Source organism: Canis aureus, chromosome 38 (assembly GCF_053574225.1).
Source record: "Canis aureus isolate CA01 chromosome 38, VMU_Caureus_v.1.0, whole genome shotgun sequence".
Classification (NCBI taxonomy): Eukaryota; Metazoa; Chordata; class Mammalia; order Carnivora; family Canidae; genus Canis; species Canis aureus.
Window position 1 is genome coordinate 30,719,538 of NC_135648.1, and position 18,889 is coordinate 30,738,426.

An 18,889-nucleotide genomic window follows, 5' to 3' on the forward strand; every position below is an offset into this window, starting at 1 on the left:
TGATTGCTGTGGACTCTTTCTTGGCCTCACCTGGAACTGGTGACTCTGATTCTGTCTGCGCCTCACCCAGACCTGGTGACTCTGGTCCTCACCTGGGCATCATTGGTACCTGCTGACTCTGTTCCACTCCTGAGCCTCACCTGGACATGATGACTCTGGAACCACTCTGGGCCTCACCCTGACCTGGAGACTGTGGTCCCCATCTGGATGTCACCTTGACCAGGTGATTCTGGTACCCCTCTAGTCCTCAACCAGATCTGGTGACTCTGGTCCTCAACTGGGACTCACCTGGACCTAGTGAATATGCTCCATCTGGGCCTCATTCAGACTGGTGACTCTGTTCCCTACCTGGGCATCATTGGGACATGGTTCCTCTGCATGGCCTGCACGTTGGCCTCACCTGGACCTGGTGAGTGGGATTTCCACCTGGGCCTCACCCATACTTGGAGACACAAGACCCATGTGGGCCTCACTTGGACCTGGTGAATCTCGTCCTTTCCTGGTCCTCACCTGGAAGTGGTAACTCTGGTCACCACCTGGGAATCACCTGGACCTGGTGAATCTGGTCCCCATCTGGGCCTCACCAAGTCTTGGTGACTTTGTTCCCAACCTGGACCTGATTGCTGTGGAATCCTTCTTGGCCTCACCTGGAACTGGTGACTCTGATCATAACTGGACCTCTCCCAGATCTCATGATTCTGGTCCTCACCTGTGGACCAATACGACCTGGATACTCTGTTCCACACCTGAGCCTCACCTGGACATGATGACTCTGGAACCCCTCTGGGCCTCACCCTGACATGGTGACTCTGGTCCCCATCTGGATGTCACCTAGACCAGGTGAAATTTGTACCCCTCTAGGCCTCAACAGGACCTGGTGACTCCGGCCCTCAACTGGGCCTCACCGGTACCTAGTGAATATGCTCCCACCTGCGCCTGATCTGGACCTGGTGACTCTGGTTCTACCTGGGGATTATCGGGACATGGTTACTCTATTCCCCACTGGGACTGACCTGATCCTGGTACCTCTAATCCTGACTTTGGCCTCTTCAGAACCAGGTGACTCTGGCTCCACATGGGGCTCACCTGTACCTGGTGACTCTGATCCTAAGCATGGCCTCACCTGACCTGGTGACTGTGGTTCCCATCGGGACCTCAACTGGACCTCATGACTCTGGTCCCACCTGGGCCTGACCAGGACCTGGTGTCTCTGCTACCCACCTGGGTAGCATCAGGATATGGTTACACTGTTCTCTAGCAGTGACCCTGCCGGACCTATTAACTCTGTTCTTCACCTGTGACACACCTGGACATGGTGACACTGTTTCCCACCTGGGTCTCACCTGGACATGGTGAGTTGGATCCCCACGTGGTCCTCACCTGTAACTGGTGATTCTCGTTCCGACATGGACATCATGTGGACCTGGTGGCTGCAGTGTTTCTAGCTTCTCATGTACCTCGTGACTCTGGTCCCCACCAGGGACTCACCGGGACCTGGTGAGTGTGGTTGCCACCTGCACCTAACCTGGACCTGGTGATTCTGGTCTGCACCTGAGACTACCCTGGATCTGGTGACTGTGGTCCCCACCTGGGCTTCACCTGGATTTGGGGACTCCGGTCCCCATATTGGCCTCCCCTGGCCCTGTTGACCATGGTCCTCAACTGGGCAAATTTGGTACACGGTGACTGTGTTCCACAACTGGACTTCACCTGGACCAGGTGACTCTTGTCCTCCTCTGGGTCTCACCGTGCCCTAGTGACTGTGAACCCCACTTTGGCCTGACTTGGACCTGCTGACCCTGGTTGCCACCTCCGCCTGACCTCGAACTGTTGACTCTGGTTCTTTCAAGGGCCTCCACTGTACCCGGTGATCCTGGTCCCCACCTGGGCCTCACCTGGGTTGGTGAGTCTTGTCACCACCGGGGACTCAGCTGGACCTGGTGACTCTCATTCCCACATGAACCACACCTGGACCTGATGACTGTGGTGTTCTTGTAGTCTCACATTTACCTGGTGTCTCCGGTCCCCACTAGGGCCTCACCTGGATCTGGTGACTCTGATCCTATCTGCGCCTCACTCAGACCTGGTGACTCTGGTCCTAACCTGGGCATCATTGGTACCTGGTGACTCTGTTCGACACCTGAGCCTCACCTGGACATGATGACTCTGAAACCTGGCTGGGCCTCACCCTGACCAGGTGACTATGGTCCCCATCTGGATGTCACCTGGACCAGGTGATTGTTGTACCCCTCTAGGCCTCAACCAGTTCTGGTGCCTCTGGTCCTCAACTGGGCCTCACCTGGACTTAGTGAATTTGCTCCATCTGGGCCTCATTTGGACCTGGTGTCTCTGGTCCCTACCTGGGCATCATCGGGACATGGTTCCACTGCATGGCCTGCATGTTGTCCTCACATGGACCTGGTAACTCTGTTCCCTACCTGGGCATCATCGGGACATGGTTCCTCTGCATGGCCTGCAGGTTGGCCTCACCTGGACCTGGTGAGTGGGGTTGCCACCTGGGCCTCACCCATACCTGGTGACTCAGGTCCCCACGTGGGCCTCTTGGACCTGGTGAATCTGGTCCTTACCTGGTCCTCTCCCATACCCGGGGACTCTGGTCACCTCCTGGGCCTCGCCTGGACCTGGTGAATCTTGTCCCCACCTGGGCCTCACCCAGTCCTATTGACTTTGTTCCCACCTGGATCAGTTTGCTGTGGACCCCTTCTTGGCCTCACCTGCAACTGGTTACTCTGATCCTAACTGGGCCTCACCCAGATCTGCTGAATCTGGTCCTCACCTGTGGACCATTATGACCTGGATACTCTGTTCCTCACCTGAGCCTCACCTGGACATGATGACTCTGCATCCTCTCTGGGCCTCACCCTGACATGGTGACTCTGGTCCCCATCTGGATGTCACCTAGACCAGGTGAATCTGATACCGCTCTAGGCCTCAAATAGACCTGGTGACTCTGGTCCTCAAATGGGCCTCACCGGGACCTAGTGATATGCTCCCCAACTGCGCCTCATCTATAACTGGTGACTCTGTTTCTACCTGGGCGTCATCGGGACATTGGTTACTCTATTCCTCACTGGGACTGACCTGATCCTGGTAAGTCTGGTCCTGACTTGGCCACTTCTGTACCAGGTGACTCTGGCTCCACCGGGGCCTCACCTGTAACTGGTGACTCTGATCCTAAGCATGGCCTCACCTGACCTGGTAACTGTGGTTCCCATCGGGACCTCCGTTGGACCTCATGTCTCTGCTCCCACTTGGGCCTCAGCAGGACCTGGTGTTTGTGGTACCCACCAGGGTAGCATCAGGATATGGTTACACTGTTCACTAAAAGTGACCCAGCTGGACCTATTAACTCTGGTCTTCACCTGGGCCAACCTGGACATGGTGACACTGGTTCCCACCTGGGTCTCACCTGGACCTGGTGACTCTCGTTCCCAAATGAATCACATCTGGACCTGGTGACTGTGGTGTTCCTGTAGACTCAATTTTACCTGGTGACTCCGGTCCCCACTAAGGCCTCACCTGGATCTGGTGACTCTGGCCTGCATGTTGGCCTCACCTGGACCTGGTGAGTGGGGTTGCCACCTGGGCCTCACCCATACATGGTGACTCAGGTCCCCACGTGGGCCTCTTGGACCTGGTGAATCTGGTCCTTACCTGGTCCTCTCCCAGACCCGGAACTCTGGTCACCACCTGGGCCTCACCAGGACCTGGTGAATCTGGTCCCCATCTGGGCCTCACCCAGTCCTGCTGACTTTGTTCCCCACCTGGATCTGATTGCTGTGGACGGTTTCTTGGCCTCACTTGGAACTGGTGACTCTGACCCTATCGTGCGTCTCCCAGATTTGGTGACTCTGGTCCTCACTTGGGCATCATTGATACCTGGTAACTCTGTTCCACACCTAAGCCTCACCGGGACATGATGACTCTCAACCTCTCTGGGACTCACTCTGACCTGGTGACTCTGGTCCCCATCTGGATGTCACCTGGACCAGGTGATTCTGGTACCCCTCTAGGGCTCTAGGTGATCTGGTGACTCTGGTCCTCAACTGGGCCTCACCTGGACCTAGTGAATATACCCCATTTGGGCCTCATTTGGACCTGGTGACTCTAGTCCCTACCTGGGCATCATCGGGATATGGTATCACGGTATGGCCTGCAGGTTGGCCTCACCTGGACCTGGTGAGTGGGGTTGTCCTCAACTGGGTAAAATTGGGACCCGGTGACTGTGTTCCACAAGTGGCCTCACCTGAACCAAGTGACTCTGGTCCCACTCTGGGTGTCACCGTGTCCTAGTGAATGTGAACCCCACTTTGGCCTGACTTGGACCTGGTGACCCTGGTTGCCACATGCGCCTGACCTCGAACTGTTGACTCTGGTTCTTTCAAGGGCCTCCCCTGGACCTGCTGATCCTGATCCCCACCTGGGCCTCACCTGGACGTGGTGACTCTTGTCACCACCGGGGACTCACCGGGAACTGCTTAATGTGTTCCACACCTGGGCTTCAAGTAGACCTGTTGACCATGGTCCCCAAGCCAGCCTCACATGGACATGTTGCCTCTGATCCCCACCGGGGCCTCACGTGTACCTGGTAACTCTGGTCCTCACCTGGGCCTCATCTGGACCTAGTGACTCTGGTCCCCACATGGACTTCAAATGAATCTGGTGACCCTGGTCCACCCCAGGACCTCTCCTGGACCTGGTGACTCCTTTCCAACATGGACCTCATGTGGATCTGGTGACTCTGGTCCTCAGTTTGGACTCACCTGGACTTGGTGTCTCTCATCCCCACGTTGACCTAACTCAGAACTGCTGAATCTTGCCCCACCTAGGCCGCACCCAACCTGGTGACTCTTGTCCCCAGCTATGCCTCAATTCGACCTGATGAATCTGGTCCTCACGTGTGCCTCACATGTACCTGGGACTCAGCTGGATAGAGTGGCTTTGGTTCCCACAAGGGGCACACCTGATACTGCTGCCTGTGGTCTTCTTCTATGCCTCACCAGGACGTAGGGATTCTGTTCCCCATCTGGGCCTGCATGGCCCTAGGGCCTCTGGTCCTCACCCAGGCATCATTGGGTGATGGACCCAATGATCCTCACCCTGGATACTCTATTCCACACCTGTGCCTCACTTTGACCAGGGACTTCTTGTCCCATTCTGGGCCTCAAACTAAACTGGTTACTCTGGTTCCACTCTGGGCCTCACCCTTACCTGGTGACTCTGGTCACCCCTTGGGCTTCACTAGGGTCTGGTGAATCTGGTCCTTAGCTGGTCCGCACCTGGATCTGGTGACTGGTCGCCACCTGGGCCTCACCTGGACTTGGTGAATCCTGTTGCCACCTGTGCCTCACCTGGACCTTGTGACTGTTTTCCCACCTGGACCTCACCTGGATCTGGTGGCTCTGGTTCCCATATGGGGCTCTCCTGGACCTGGTTCCTGTGGTCTCCAACTGGCCTCACTTGGAACACAATGACTCTGAACAATATTTGGGCCTCTCTTGTACATGTTGACTCTGGTCCTTACTTGGGCATCACTGGGAGATGGATACTCTGTTATATACCTGGGCCTCACCTGGACCGGTGAGTGTGGTCCCACCTGAGCCTCACCTGGACGAGGAGACTGGTTCCCATAGGGAGCTCACCTGGACCTGGTGACTCAGGTCATCATATGGGCATCATGGGACCTGGTATCTCACTTGCACATCGGAGCCTCACTTGGACCTTGTGATTCTCGTCCAACTCTGGGCCTCACCCTGATATGGTGAGTCTGGTCCCCACCTGGATATCACCAAAACCGCGTGACTCTGGTCCCCTTCTGGGACTCACCCGAAGCTGGGGACACTGGTCCACAACTGGGCCTCAACAAGACCTGGTGAATCTACTCCTCACTCAGGCCTCGTCTGGACCTGTGACTCTTTTCCCACCTGGCATCAATGGGACGTGGTTACTCTGTTCCCCACCTGGGCCTCACCTGGACATGATAACTTTGCTCCGCCCTTTGGCCTCAACTGGTCCTGATGACTCTGGTCCCCCTACCTAGGCCTCAATCTTGACCTCGTGACTGTGGACCCCACCTGGGTTTCACCTGGCCCTGGTGACTCAGGTCCCCACGTGGGCATCTTGGACCTGGTGAATCTGGTCCTTACCTGGTACTCTTCCAGACCCGGGGACTCTGGTCACCACCTGGGCCTCACCTGGACCTGGTGACTTCGTTCCACACGTGGACCTGATTGCTGTGGACTCTTTCTTGGCCTCACCTGAAACTGGTGACTCTGATCCTATCTGCGCATCACACAGACCTGGTGACTCTGGTCCTCACCTGGGCATGATTGGTACCTGGTGACTGTTCCACACTTGAGCCTCACCTGGACATGATGACTCTGGAACCTCTCTGGGCCTCACCCTGACCTGGTGAGGCTGATCCCCTTCTGGATGTCACCTGGACCTGGTGATTCTGTACCCCGATAGTCCTGAACCAGATCTGGTGACTCTGGTCTTCACATGGGCCTCACCTGGACCTAGGGAATATGCTCCATCTGGGCCTCATTTGAACATGGTGACTCTGGTCCCTACCTGGGCATTGTAGGGACATGGTTCCTCTGCATGGCCTGCAGGTGGTCTCACCTGGACCTGTTGAGTGGGGTTGCCACCTGGGCCTCACCCATACCTGGTGACTCAGGTTCCCACGTGGGCCTCACTTGGACCTTGTGAATCTGGTCCTTACCTGGTGCTCACCCGGAACTGGTAACTCTGGTCACCACCTGGGAATCGCCTGGACCTGGTGAATCTGGTCCCCATCTGGGCCTCACACAGTCCTGGTGACTTTGTTCCACACCTGGACCTGATTGCTGTGGACTCCTTCTTGGCCTCACCTAGAAATGTTGACTCTGATCCTAACTGGGCCTCACCCAGATCTGGTGACTCTGGTCCTCACCTGTGGACCATTATGACCTGGATACTCTGTTCCACACCTGAGCCTCGCCTGGACATGATGACTCTGGATCCCCTCTGGGTCACAGACTGACATGGTGACTCTGCTCCCCATCTGGATGTCACCTAGACCAGGTGAATCTGGTACCCTCTAGGCCTAAACTAGCCCGGGGGCATCTGGTCCTCAACTGGGCCTCACCGGGACCTAGTGTATATGCGCCCCACCTGCGCCTCATCTGGACGTGGTGACTCGGGTTCTACTTGGGCATCATCGGGACATGGTTACTCTATTCCCCACTGGGACTGACCTGATCCTGGTAACTCTGGTCCTGACTTTGGCCCTCTGTACCAGGTGACTCTGGCTCCACCTGGGCCTCACCTGTAACTGGTGACTGTGATCCTAAGCATGGCCTCACCTGACCTGGTGACTGTGGTTCCCATCGGGACCTCAACTGGACCTCATGACTCTGGTCCCACCTGGGCCTGACCAGGACCTGTTGTCTGTGGTACCCACCTGGGTAGCATCAGGATATGGTTACACTGTTCTCTAACAGTGACCCACCCGGACCTATTAACTCTGGTCTACACCTGGGCCACACCTGGACATGGTGACACAGTTGCCCACTTGAAACTCACCTGGACATGGTGAGTCGTATCCCCGCCTGATCCTCACCTGTAAGTGGTGATTCTAGTTCCCACATGGACATCATGTGGACCTGGTGGCTGCAGTGTTTCCAGCTTCTCATGTACCTCGAACTCTGGTCCCCACCAGGGCCTCACCCGGACCTGGTGAGTGTGTTTGCCACTTGCAACTCACCTGGACCTGGTGATTCTGGTCTGCACCTGAGACTACAGTGGATCTGGTGACTGTGGTCCCCACCTGGGCTTCACCAGGATTTGGGGACTCCGGTCCCAACTGGGCCTCGCCTGGCCCTGTTGACCATGGTTCTCAACTGGGCAAAATTGGGACCCGGTCATTGTGTTCCACAACTGGACCTCACCTGGACCAAGTGACTCTGGTCCCCCTCTGGATCTCACCGTGCCCTAGTGACTGTGAACCCCACTTTGGCCTGACTTGGACCTGCTGACCCTGGTTGCCAACTGCGCCTGACCTCGAACTGTTGACTTTAATCCTTTCAAGGGCCTCCCCTGGACATGGTGATCCTGGTGCCCTCATGGGCCTCACCGGGACCTGGTGACTCTTGTAACCACAGGGAACTCACATGGACCTGGTTACTGTGTTCCACACATGGGCCTCAATAGACCTGTTGAACATGGTCCCCGCCAGCCTCACATGTACCTGTTGCCTCTGATCCCCACCGGGGCCTCACGTGTACCTGGTAACACTGGTCCTCACCTGGATCTCATCTGGACCTCGTGACTCTGGTCCCCACCTGGGCTTCACCTGGATCTGGTGACTCTGGTCCCCACCTGGGCCTCTCCTGGACGTGGTGACTCTCTTTCCAACATGGACCTCACCTGGATCTGGTGACTCTGGTCCCCACCTGGACCTCTCCTGGCCCTGGTGACTCTGGTCCTCAGTTTGGCCTCACCTGGACCTGGTGTCTCTCGTCCCCACATTGACCTAACTCAGAACTGCTGAATCTTGCCCCACCTAGGCCGCACCCAGACCTGGTGACTCTTTTCCCCAGCTATGCCTCAATTCGATCTGATGAATATGGTCCTCACGTGGGCCTCACATGGACCTGGGACTCAGCTGGATAGAGTGGATCTGGTTCCCACAAGGGGCTCACCTGATACTGCTGATTGTGGTCTTATTGTATGCCTCACCAGGACCAAGTGATTCTGTTCCCCATCTGGGCCTGCATAGTCCTAGTGACTCTGGTCCTCACCCAGGCATCATTGGGAACTGGATACTCTATTCCACACCAGGGACTCACTCTGACCACGGACCTCTGGTCCCATTCTGGGCCTCAAACTAAACTGGTTACTCTGGTTCCCCCTCTGGGTCTCACCCTTACCTGGTGACTATGGTCACCCCTTGGGCTTCACTTGGGCCTGGTGAATCTGGTGCTTAGCTGGTCCTCCCCTGGATCTGGTGACTGGTCGCCACCTGGGTCTCACCTGGACTTGGTGACTGTGGTCCCACCTGGGCCTCACATGGACGAGGTGACTGGTTCCCACAGGGACCTCACCTGGACCTGGTGACTCAGCTCCTCATATGGGCATCATGGGACCTGGTTTCTCAGTTCGACATCGGGGCCTCACCTGGACCTATTGATTCTCGTCCCGCTCTGGGCCGCACCCTGACGTGGTGACTCTGGTCCCCACCTGGATATCACCAGAATTCGGTGACTCTGGTCCCGCTCTGGGACTCACCCGGAGCTGGGGACACTCGTCCTCAACTGGGCCTCAACAGGACCTGGTGAATCTACTCCTCACTTAGGCCTCGTCTGGACCTGTGACTCTTTTCCCACCTGGCATCATTGGGATATGGTTAATCTGTTCCCCACCTGGGCCTCACCTGGACATGTTAACTTTGCTCCGCACTTTGGTCTCAACTGGTCCTGATGACTCTAGTCCCCCCACCTAGGCCTCAATCTGGACCTGGTGACTGTGGTCCCCACCTGGGTCTCACCTGGACCTGGTGACTCTCGTTCCCACATGAACCACACCAGGACCTGGTGACTGTGGTGTTCTTGTAGACTCATATTTACCTGGTGACTCCGATCCCCATTAGGGCCTCACCTGGATCTGGAGACTCTGGCCTGCAGGTTGTCCTCACCTGGACCTGGTGAGTGGGGTTGCCACCTGGGCCTCACCCATACCTGGTGAATCAGGTCCCCACGTGGGCCTCTTGGACCTGGTGAATCTGGTCCTTACCTGGTCCTTCCCGGACCCAGGGACTCTGATCACCACCAGGGAATCACATAGGCCCGGTGAAACTGGTCCCCATCTGGGCCTCACCCAGTCCTGGTGACTTTGTTCCCCACCTGGACCTGATTGCTGTGGACTCCTTCTTGGCCTCACCTGGAACTGGTGACTCTGAACCTAACTGGGCGTCACCCAGATCTGGTGACTCTGGTCCTCACCTGTGGACCATTATGACCTGGATACTGTGTTCCAAAACTGAGCCTCACCTGGACATGATGACCATGTAACCCCTCTGGGTCTCAGCCTGACATGGTGACTCTGGTCCCCATCTCGATGTCACCTAGACCAGGTGAATCTGGTACCCCTCTAGGCCTCAACTTGACCTGGTGACACTGGTCCTCAACTGGGCACACCGGGACCTAGTGAACATGCTCCAAACCTGCGCCTCATCTGGACCTGGTGACTCTGGTTCTACCTGGGTATCATCGGGACATGGTTACTCTATTCCCCACTGGGACTTACCTGATCCTGGTAACTCTGGTCCTGACTTTGGCCTCTTCTCCCGGGGTGACTCTGGCTCAACCTGGGCCTCACCTGTAACTGGTGACTCTGATCCTATGCATGGCCTCACCTGACCTGGTGACTGTGGTTCCCATCGTGACCTCACCTGGACCTCATGTCTCTGGTCCAAATTGGGCCTCACCAGGACCTTGTGTCTCTGGTACACACCTGGATAGCATCAGGATATGGTTACACTGTTCACTAACAGTGAACCAGCTGGACATATTAACTCTGGTCTTCACCTGGGCCACACCTAGACATGGTGATTCTGGTATGCACCTGAGACTACCCTGGATCTGGTGACTGTGGTCCCCACCTGGGCTTTACCTGGATTTGGGGACTCCGGTCCCCATCTGGGCTTCACCTGGCCCTGTTGACCATGGTCCTCAACTGGGCAAAATTGGGACCCGGTGACTGTGTTCCACAACTGGACCTCACATGGACCAGGTGACTCTGGTCCCCGTCTGGGTGTCACCGTGCCCTAGTGACTGTGAACCCCACTTTGGCCTGACTTGGACCTGCTGACACTGGTTTCCACCTGCGCCTGACCTCGAACTCTTTACTCTGGGTCTTTCAAGGGCCTCTCCTGTACCTGGTGATCCTGGTCTCCACCTGGGTCTCACCTGGACGTGGTGACTCTTTTCACCACCGGGGACTCACCTGGACCTGGTTACTGTGTTCCACACCTGGGCCTCAAGTAGATCTGTTGACCATGGTCCCCAAGCCGGCCTCACATGGACCAGTTGCCTCTGATCCTCACCGTGGCCTCACGTGTACCTGGTAACTCTGGTCCTCACCTGGGCCTCATCTGGACCTAGTGACTCTGGTCCCTACCTGGGCTTCACCTGGATCTGCTGACTCTGGTCCCCACCTGGACCTCTCCTGGTCCTGCTGACTCTCTTTCCAACATGGACCTTACCTGGATCTCGTGACTCTGGTCCTCAGTTTGGCCTAACCTGGATCTGGTGTCTCTCTTCCCCACTTTGACCTAACTCAGAACTGCTGAATATTGCCCCACCTAGCCCGCACCCAGACCAGGTGACTCTTGTCCACAGCTATGCCTCAATTCGACTTGATTAATCTGCTCCTCAGGTGGTCCTCACATGGACCTGGGACTCAGCTGGATTGATGGCTCTGGTTCCCACAAGGGGCTCACCTGATACTGGTGACTGTGGTCTTATACTATGCCTCATCAGGATCTAGTGATTCTGTTCCCCATCTGGGCCTGCATGGCCCTAGTGACTCTGGTCCTCACCCAGGCATCATTGGGACCTGGATACTCTATTCCAGACCTGGGCGTCTCTCTGAACACGGACGTCTGGTCCCATTTTGGGCCTCAAACTAAACTGGTTTCTCTGGTTCCCCCTCTGGGACTCACCCTTACCTGGTGACTCTGGTCACCCCTTGGGCTTCACTTGGGCCTGGTGAATCTGGTCCTTAGCTTGTCCTCACTTGGATCTGGTGACTGTTCGCCACCTGGGCCTCACCTGTACTTGGTGAATCCTGATACCATCTGTGCGTCACCTGGACCTTGTGACTGTGGACCCACCTGGACCACACCTGGATCTGGTGGCTCTGGTTCCCATATGGGGCTCTCCTGTAACTGGTTCCTGTGGTCTCCATCTGGCTTCAGCTGGAACACAATGACTCTGATCCATATTTGGGCCTCTCCTGGACCTGTTAACTTTGGTCTTTACATGGGCATCATTGAGACCTGGATACACTCTTATATACCTGGGCCTCACCTGGACCTGGTGACTGTGGTCCCACCTGGGCCTCACCTGGACGAGGTGACTGGTTCCCACAGGGACCTCACCTGGATCTTGTGACTCAGGTCCTCATATGGGCATCATGGGACCTGGTTTCTCAGTTCCACATCGGGGCCTCACCTGCACCTAGTGATTCTCGTCCCCCTCTGGGCCTGACCCTGACGTGGTGACTCTGGTCACCACCTGGATATCACCAGAACCGGTGACTCTCGTCCCCCTCTGGGACTCACGCGGAGCTGGCGACACTGGTCCTCAACTGTGCCTCAACAGGACCTGGTGAATCTACTCCTCACTTAGGCCTCGTATGGACCTTGTGACTCATTTCCCACCTGGCATCAATGGGACAAGGTTACTCTGGTCCCCACCTGGACCTCACATGGACATGATAACTTTGCTCCACACTTTGTCCTCAAGTGGTCCTGATGACCCTCGTACCCCCACCTAGGCCTCAATCTGGACCTGGTGACTGTGGTCCCCACCTGGGTTTCACCTAGACCTGTTGACTCTCCTTGCCACATGAACCCCACCTGGACCTGTTGACTGTGGTGTTCCTGTAGACTCACATTTACCTGGTGACTCCGGTCCCCACTAGGGCCTCACCTGGATCTGGAGACTCTGGCCTGCAGGTTGGCCTCACCTGGACCTGGTGAGTGGGGTTGCCACCTGGGCCTCACCCATACCTGGTGACTCAGGTCCCCACGTGGGCCTCTTGGACCTGGTGAATCTGGTCCTTACCTGGTCCTTCCCGGACCCAGGGACTCTGGTCACCACCTGGGCCTCACCTGGACCTGGTGAATCTGGTCCCCATCTGGGTCTCACCCAGTCCTGGTGATTTGTTCCCCACCAGGAACTGATTGATGTGGACTCTTTCTTGGCCTCACCTGGAACTAGTGACTCTGATTCTATCTGCGCGTCACCCAGATCTGCTGACTCTGGTCCTCACCTGTGTCCATTGTGACCTGGATACTCTGTTCCACACCTGAGCCCTACCTGGACATGATGACTCTGGAACCTCTCTGGGCCTCACCCTGACATGGTGACTCTGGTCCTCATCTGGATTTCACCTAGACCAGGTGAATCTGGTAGCACTCTAGGCCTCAACTAGACCTGGTGACACTGTTCCCCAACTGGCCCTCACCGGGACTTAGTGAACATGCTCCACACCTGCGCCTCATCTGGACCGGGTGACTCTGGTTCTACCTGGGCATCATCGGGACATGGTTACTCTATTCCCCACTGGGACTGACCTGATTCTGGTACCTCTAATCCTGACTTTGGCCTCTTCAAACCCAGGTGACTCTGGCTCCACCTGGGCTTCACCTGTAACTGGTGTCTCTGATCCTAAGCATGGCCTCACCTGACCTGGTGACTGTGGTTCCCATCGCGACCTCAACTGGACCTCATGTCTCTGGTCCCACCTGGACCTCACCAGGACCTGGTATCTCTGGTACACACCTGGGTACTATCAGGATATGGTTACACTGTTCTCTGACAGTGACCCACCCGGACCTATTAACTCTGGTCTTCACCTGGGCCACACCTGGACATGGTTACACTCGTTCCCACTTGGGTCTCACCTGGACATGGTGAGTCGGATCCCCGCCTGGTCCTCACCTGTAACTGGTGATTTTCGTTCCCACTTGGACATCATGTGGACCTGGTGGCTGCAGTGTTTCTAGCTTCTCATGTACCTCGTGACTCTGGTCCCCACCAGGGCCTCACCGGATCTGGTGAGTGTGGTTGCCACCTGCACCTCACCTGGACCTGGTGATTCTGGCATGCACCTGAGACTACCCTGGATCTGGTGACTGTGGTCCCCACCTGGGCTTCACCTGGATTTGGGGACACCGGTCCCCATCTGGGCCTCACCTGGTCCTGTTCACCATGGTCCTCAACTGGGCAAAATTGGGACCCGGTGACAGTGTTCCACAACCGGACCTCACCTGGACCAAGTGACTCTGGTCCCCCTCTGGGTCTCACCGTGCCCTAGTGATCGTGAAACCCACTATGGCCTGACTTGGACCTGCGGACCCTGGTTGCACCTGCGCCTGACCTCGAACTGTGGACACTGGATCTTTCAAGGTCCTCCCCTGTACCTTGTGATCCTGATCCCCACCTGGGCCTCACCTGGACGTGGTGACACTTGTCACCACCGGGGACTCACCTGGACCTGCTTACTGTGTTCGACACCTGGGCCGCATGTAGACCTCTTGACCATGGTCCCCATACAGGCCTCATATGGACATGTTGCCTCTGATCCCAACCGGGTCTCACGTGTACTTGGTAACCCTGGTCCTAACCTGGGCCTCATCTGGACCTAGTGACTCTGGTCCCCACCTGGGCTTCACCTGAATCTGGTGACTTGGTCCCCACCTGGACTTCACGTGGATCTGGTGGCTCTGGTTCCCACCTGGACTTCACCAGGATCTGGTGACTCTGTTCCCCACCTGTACCTCTCCTGGACATGGTGACTCTCTTTCCAACATGGACCTCACCTGGATCTGGGGACTCTGGTCCACACCTGGACCTGACCTGCATCTGGTGACTCTGGTCCTCAGTTTGGCCTCACCTGGATCTGGCAACTCTCGACCCCACTTTGACCTAATTCAGAACTGCTGAATCTTGCCCCACCTCGGCCACAACCAGACCTGGTGACTCTTGTCCCCAGGTGTGCCTCATTTCGACCTAATGAATCTGGTCCTCACGTGAGCCTCACATGGACCTGGGATTCAGCTGGATAGAGTGGCTCTGGTCCCGCAAGGGGCTCAAATGATACTGCTGACTGTAGTCTTATTCTATGCCTCACCAGGACCTAGAGATTCTGTTCCCCATCTGGGCCTGCATGGCCCTAGTGACTCTGGTCCTCACCCAGGCATCATTGGGACCTGGATACACTATTCCACACCTGGGCCTCACTCTGACTAGGGACCTCTTGTCACATTCTGGGCCTCAAACTAAACTGGTTACTGTGGTTCTCCCTCTGGGAATCACCCTTACCTGGTGACTCTGGTCACACCTTGGGCTTCATTTGGGCCTGGTGAATCTGGTCCTTAGCTTTTCCTCACTTGGATCTGGTTACTGGTCACAATCTGGACCTCACCTGGACTTGGTGAATCCTGTTGCCACCTGCGCCTCACCTGGACCTTGTGACTCTGGTCCCACCTGTACCTCACCTGGATCTGGTGGCTCTGGTTCCCATATGGGGCTCTCCTGGACCTGGTTCCTGTGGTCTCCATCAGGCATCAACTGGAACAAAATGACTCTGATCCATATTTGGGCCTCTGTTGGACCTGTTGACTCTGGTTCTTACCTGGGCATCATTGGGACCTGGATACTCACTTATATACCTGGGCCTCACCTGGACCTGTTGACTGTGTTCCCACCTGGGCCTCACCTGGACGAAGTGACTGGTTCCCACAGGGACCTCACCTGGACCTGGTGACTCAGGTCCTCATATGGGCATCATGGGACCTGGTTTCAGTTCCACATCGGGGCCTCACCTAGACCTAGTGATTCTCGTCCCCCTCTGGGCCTCACCCTGACGTGGTGACTCTGGTCCCCTCATGGATATCACCAGAACCGGGTGACTCTGATCCCCCTCTGGGACGTACCCGGAGCTGGGGACACTGGTCATCAACTGGGCCTCAACAGGACCTGTTGAATCTACTCCTCACTTAGGCCTCGTCTGGACCTTGTGACTCTTTTCCCACCTGGCATCAATGGGACATGGTTACTCTGTTCCCCACCTGGGCCTCACTTGGACATGATAACTTTGCTCCGCACTTTGGCCTCAACTGGTCTTGATGACGCTTGTCCCCCAATTAGGCCTCAATCTGGACCTGGTGACTGAGGTCTCCACCTGGGTCTCACCTGGACCTGGTGAATCTCGTTCCCACCTGAAATTCACCTGGACCTGGTGACTGTGGTTTTCTAGTAGACTCACATTTACCTGGTGACTCCGGTCCCCACTAGAGCCTCACCTGGATCTGGTGACTCTGGCCTGCAGGTTGGCCTCACCTGGACCTGGTGAGTGCGGTTGCCACCTGGGCCTATCCCATACCTGGTGACTCAGGTCCCCACGTGGGCCTCTTGGACCTGGTGAATCTGGTCCTTATCTGGTCCTATCCTAGACCCGGGGACTCTGGTCACCACCTGGTCCTCACCTGGACCTGGTGAATTTGCTCCCCATCTGGGCCTCACCCAGTCCTGGTGACTTTGTTCCCCACCTGGACCTGATTGCTGTGGACACTTTCTTGGCCTCACCTGGAACTGGTGACTCTGAACCTATCTGCGCGTCACCCACATCTGGTGACTCTGGACCTCACCTGGCATCATTGGTACCTGGTGACTCTGTTCCTCACCTGAGCCTCACCTGCACATGATGACTCTGGAACCTCTCTGGGCCTCTTCGTGACCTGGTGACTCTAGTCCCCATCTGGATTACCTGGACCAGGTGATTCTGGTACCCCTCTAGGCATCAAGCAGATCTGGTGACTCTGGTCCTGAACTGGGCCTCACCTGGACCTAGGGAATTTGCTCCATCTGGGCCTCATTTGGACCTGGTGACTCTGGTCCCTACCTGGGCATCATCGGGACATGGTTCCACTGCATGGCCTGCAGGTTGGCTTCACCTGGACCTGATAACTCTAATGTCTACCTGGGCATCATCGAGACATTGTTCCTCTGCTTGGCCGGCAGGTTGGCCTCACCTGGACCTGGTGAGTGGGGTGTCAACCTGGGTCTCACCCTTGCTTGGTGACACAGGTCCCCACGTGGGTCTCACTTGGACCTGGTGAATCTCGTACTTACCTGGTGCTCACCCGGAACTGGTAACTCTGGTCACCACGTGGGAATCACATGGACCTGGTGAATCTCGTCCCCATCTGGGCCTCACCCAGTCCTGGTGACTTTGTTCCCCACCTGGACCTGATTGCTGTGGACTCTTTCTTGACCTCACCTGCAACTGGTGACTCTGACCCTATCTGCGCGTCACACAGACCTGGTGACTCTGGTCCTCACCTGTGGACCATTATGATCTGGATCTCTGTTCCACACCTGAGCCTCACCTGGACATGTTGACTCTGGGTCCCCTCTGGGCCTCACCCTGACCTGGTGACTCTGCTCCCCATCTGGATGTCACCTAGACCAGGTGAATCTGGTACCCCTCTAGGCCTCAAATAGACTGGGGGAATCTGGTCCTCAACTTGGCCTCACCGGGACCTAGTGAATATGCTCCCCACCTGGGCCTCATCTGTACGTGGTGACTCGGGTTCTACCTGGGCATCATCGGGACATGGTTACTCTATTCCCCACTGGGACTGACCTGATCCTGGTAACTCTGGTCCTGACTTTGGCGTCTTCTCAACTTGGTGACTCTGGCTCCTCCTGGGCCTCTCCTGTAACTTTTGACTCTGATCCTAAGCATGGCCTCACCTGACCTGGTGACTGTGGTTCCCATCGGGACCTCACCTGGACCTCATGTCTCTGGTCCCACCTGGGCCTCACCAGGACCTGGTATCTCTGTTACCCACCTGGGTAGCATCAGGATATTGTTACACTGTTCACTAACAGTGACCCAGCCGGACCTATTAACTCTGGTCTTCACCTGGGCCACACCTGGACATGGTGACACTGGTTCCCTCTTGGGTCTCACGTGGACATGGTGATTCGGATCCCTGCCTGGTCCTCACCTGTAACTGGTGATTCTCGTTCCCACATGGACATCATGTGGATCTGGTGGCTGCAGTGTTTCTAGCTTCTCATGTACCTCGTGACTCTGGTCCCCACTAGGGCCTCACCGGGACCTGTTGAGTGTTGTTGCCACCTGCACCTCACCTGGACCTGGTGATTCTGGCCTGCACCTGAGACTACTCTGGTTCTGGTGACTGTGGTCCCCACCTGGGCTTCACCTGGATTTGGTGCTCTGGTTCCCAACTGGGCCTCACCTGGCCCTGTTGACCATGGTCCTCAACTGGGCAAAATTGTGACCCGGTGACTGTGATCCACAAATGGACCTCACCTGGACCAGATGACTCTGGTCCCCCTCTGGTCTCACCGTGCCCTAGTGACTGTGAACCCCACTTTGGCCTGACTGGACCTGCTGACCCTGGTTGCCACCTGCGCTTGACTTCGACCTGTTGACTCTGGTTCTTTCTTTTTTCTTTTTTTTTTTAATTTATTTTTTATTATTGGTGTTCTATTTACTAACATACAGAATAATCCCCAGTGCCCGTCACCCATTCACTCCCACCCCCGCCCTCCTCCCCTTCTACCACCCCTAGTTCTTTTCCCAGAGTTAGCAGTCTTTACGTTCTGTCTCCCTTTCTGATATTTCCCACACATTTCTTCCCCCTTCCGTTATATTCCCTTTCACTATTATTTATATTCCCCAAATGAATGAGAACATATAATGTTTGTCTTTCTCCGACTGGCTTACTTCACTCAGCATAATACCCTCCAGTTCCATGCACGTTGAAGCAAATGGGGGGTATTTGTCATTTCTAATAGCTGAGTAATATTCCATTGTATACATAAACCACATCTTCTTTATCCATTCATCTTTCGTTGGACACCGAGGCTCCTTTCACAGTTTGGCTATCGTGGCCATTGCTGCTATAAACATCAGGGTGCAGGTGTCTCGGCGTTTCATTGCATTTGTCTCATTGGGGAAAATCCCCAACAGTGCAATTGCTGGGTCGTAGGGCAGGTATATTTTTAACTGTTTGAGGAACCTCCACACAGTTTTCCAGAGTGGCTGCACCAGTTCACATTCC